This window comes from Geospiza fortis, unplaced genomic scaffold (assembly GCF_000277835.1).
Source record: "Geospiza fortis unplaced genomic scaffold, GeoFor_1.0 scaffold16, whole genome shotgun sequence".
NCBI classification, from domain to species: Eukaryota; Metazoa; Chordata; class Aves; order Passeriformes; family Thraupidae; genus Geospiza; species Geospiza fortis.
In genome coordinates, this window is record NW_005054302.1 from 6,407,240 (window position 1) to 6,411,487 (window position 4,248).

Consider the following 4,248-nt stretch of genomic DNA (forward strand, 5'->3'; position numbering starts at 1 on the left):
CTTTGAATAGCACAGGTACATGGAAACCTGCTGTCCTGCATACCTTGTCTGTGACAAAAACCAAGGTCTGACAGCTGAGCTTCAGTTGGAAAAGTTCATCTGTGTGGCAGCAGTCTCCTATTAGCTTCAGGGAAGAAGAACCACTTCAGTCTCCTCAAGCAGCAGTCTCTGGCCTGGACTAGGCCATCCATTTTTCTGCCTGAACTATCTTTACCAGCAAGTAGAGTCCTAACAATGTGTGGCTTTGCCTCCTGGTATGAAGAGGTCATGTACAGTTATTGATTTAACTGTGGCCTCCCCTACACAGGGCCTCCAGAAGAAGGGTGTCCAAAAAGGACTGTCTAGCCATAAGGGGTATTTGGACATTTTTTAACAGCATGATTACAATCTTGTAGGCTCATCACAGCACAAATCAGTGCCGCATTTTTACAGCATGGATGGTCAGGCCACAACCACTATGTCATCCATCCAGAGTGGTCAGGTCTTCAGTGGCACAGCTGGCATCTTTCCTGGCTGCAGGAAGACAGCATATGACTAATACAAAACAGCCACAAAATGTAATTTGGCATTATTTCCTGGTTAGGTGGACTGCAAAATCCATGAGCATGTCTCTGGGAGCTCCTCATCAGAAAGCAAGGCCAGGGACAGTCTGGGTGAACATGACAGCTGAGCACATGAACAGATGTTTGGAAGGTACCCCTGTGGCTGACCAGCATGAGCAACTGGCAAACTTGAGGTTGTTTCTACAAACAATGTGAATGTTTTACTTCTGAAGGTGGTATTACAAACAACTAATGAGGGACTACAGTGCCATTTTTAATGACTAAAAATAGATAAGCATCTCTTAGTCTGTGGAGACAGAACATACAGAAACTGCAGTGACACTGCAGTCATTGCAATGTCACTCATTTGTGGCAATGAGGGAAAAAATAACATACTTTTCATACAAATCAAGGTTATTGCTGCTATGCTCAAACAGAAACAAACCTTAGTAGTGTTTATTTGGGAAAGAAGGAAGCTTCTTGCTTTCTGATGCATCATTAGGAAAATGTTGGATTTGTTGGAGATCTATCACTCTAAATAGCCAATATGACATCTTTCATTGTGACTGTTTTGCAAATATCTCATTGGCTGTTTCACCTAAGTTTTTTCTTTTTTTATACCTTCAGTTGTTTCTTGTTGATAGTGCCTTTTGCTCCTGTTCAAGCCTATTTTTACCCCACTGAAATACCTGTGCTGAATTCCATGCTGTCTAAGAGAGCAGGGTATGGTATACTAGCAGGAAGAGAGCTCATTTCCATTCCTACATCTGCCAATACCAGCTTTATGACCCAAATCACCAGCTCCCAAATTCCCTCATACATTCAGTCTTTAAGGGAAAGTTTACCTGAGATATAGTGCTTTTCTCTCTCTAGTATTTGCAAGTATTATGCCTACTATTAATATAACATAATTTGGGATAGGGTTAAAGGTTGTCTTCCCTCAGCATCCTCATTTTTTTCCATGCCAATCAAGAGACTTCATATACTTTCAAGTCCCCCAGTTTTCTGGGGATGATTTCTTTTGTGAGAATATGCCTATTGATATTACCTATCAAGAGATCAGTTGCTCCCTCATGTGGGGATCTGTTAGTACCACGTAGAGTTCATATAAACCTTTGTTTACATACCATGAGTAAAATCAAGAGTTTACAAGCTGAGGATTCATTTTAAATGCAAATATGTGAGTAACTGGGTCTCATAAATGTTACTGCTTTCCCCTCAAGTGAGCCACCCTGTTCCACAGCAGAACAGATGCTTTGCAGTACTGATAGGTCTGGGAAGTCTGAAAACCAGGAAGTAACCAGTGTTACTGTCACTGCATACTATATTTGGGATCACAGTGTGGCTATTCTTGCTGTGTTTACAAATGGATGTTTCCTGTAGATCTGGCACTGAATTGTGGTTGTCACAATAAAAGTTCCTGGTCTCATTGTTCCACCCCCTGCACATATCTGACAATGAACAATAACTGGTATAATTTTTTGCATTCCGGGTTTGTTATTGCAGTGTATGTGAGAGAGATTGTCAAATTTCAAAGGAAAAAAAATGCCATGACTGTAAAGCTTGCTCAAAACTATAACAGCGTGTCTAGTGAGAGGTTAGGTGGTATGACAGGCCAGGGATGAGTATAATTTAGTTGTTATTTCTGACTAGGGTTGCCCTGGGCCCACCACATCAACTTTGTCCTCCCAGAGGCACCTCTGATTGTTAGCACTACATTGTACCCCTGTATCCTAAGCCTGCAAAAATTGGCCAATTCTGCCATTGCTGATGTCTCAGAAGGTTCATCCTGTCATAGAATCATAGAATGTTTTGGGTTGGAAAGATCATCTCATTTCAACTCCCTGCCATACTCACTAGACCAGGCTGCTTAAAGCCCTCTCAGCCTGTTCCTGAACACTTCCAGGAATGGGGCATCTACAATTTCTCTGGGCAACCTGTGCCAGTGTTTCACCACCCTCGCAGCAGAGAATTTTTCAATAATATCTAATGTAAACCTTTTCAGTTTAAAGCCATTCACAAATTTCCTATTACTACATGCCCTTCTAAAAAGACCCTCTCCAGCTCTTCCCTCATCCACCAGTGCTGTAGCCCCATCATAGAAAACAAAATTTTTTGGGCACAATTTTCCCTTAGTAAAGTCACATTGTTTGACACAAATAATTTTGTTATTTTGTTATTTTCCATTTGCCTTTGAATAGTTTCCAGAAGCATGTGCCCCATGATCTTTAACTTCTTTAAAAATGGGGAATATGTTTCCATATTTCCAGTTTGTGGTAACTTCATTGCCACAATTTCTCAAATATGATGAATAGTAGCTTAGGCACTTCATGTGCCAGTCCCACAGATACATTTCATCATGTTTAATGGACTTGTGCATTTGTAATTTCCTTAGAAGGTTCCTCTTCTTCCACTTCAAAGGTCTGGCTTCAGTCTTGCCTAACGGGTCAAAACTTTTGCTTTGCTTCAATGTAAGCAATATGAGTGATTTCAAGAACGCTTTTAAAAGGCCATTTACATTTTTGCTTCTTACTCCTTTCAAATGTCTATAGATTTGGATTTTTATTTTAGTCACTAGTTAGATCTCCAATTTATAGACACAGTCCCTTTGGGGTTTTACTTTTCTATAAGTGGTATTTATTTACAGAAGATTAGACAAAAAAATTAGTGAAGGTATTTTATGCACAGCTTCATCCCATTGTTTTAATAAGGCCAGTCTGGTGAGACACTAGATAAGAAAACCTTGAGTATTAAGGTGAACTCCCATGAGTATAGAAAACATACAAAAAATTGGCTTATAGTTAAGGTTATTGAGAGGAGACTATGTCCTATACAAGGATATGTTTGATAGAGCTGTATTTCTATACATCTCAGTGTCTTGTATGCACTGGCATACAATCAGTAATTTATATATGCTGGTAAACTATATGTATTACTTTACATATAAACACATAAAGCAAACTAGAGATTTTGGTTATATTAAATAACCTTGATTCTGCTATTTTCCAATGTTATAAAAAAAGAAAAAAATAAATTCAGATCTTTACTTTTTCCACCTGGCAAGATATGTAACATTGACGTGCTGCCTGGCACATTTCAGCTTTATTTATATGATGGACAGCCTGTATGAAAATTTCTCTCATAGATTGAATCTGAACATTTTATTGCTCAAGTAGGAAGGAGAAAATTCAGAATGACCTTTGAGTATCATATCTTCTTTTAAAGTCAGATTGATGGCTTCCCTTCTTTTCACTCTCCTGTGCCTTTTTCTCAGTAATGCATAAAAGCCTGGAATAAAATCTCCAGTGTGTAATGCATAACTAATTTTATTTTTTTTACTCCAAACCCTAGCAATTCAAAGCCAAGTAAACACCAGCAGGCTGCATTCACTTACACTATGCATGTTGATGCTAATTGCAGTTCCCTAAACATTTTACATTGTTTGCACAAAAAAGCATTGCTTTGCCTTCAAACAGTCAGTTCAGTGACAGCTGGAATGAGTTTATCTCATACTGCTTAGTGTCAGGTGCATTCTTACAGCTTTCCTGTCTCCTTTTGAGGGCTAATTAAGGCATTCTTCTCTCTTGTTTAACATTTACATTTAAACAGCTGCATCTCATTTGGATATAATGCAAAGATGGGCACCTGGCTTTCTTTCCCTGAGATAATTCTGGGAGCTTTTTTTTTTTTGCTCCCCCTCCCCCTC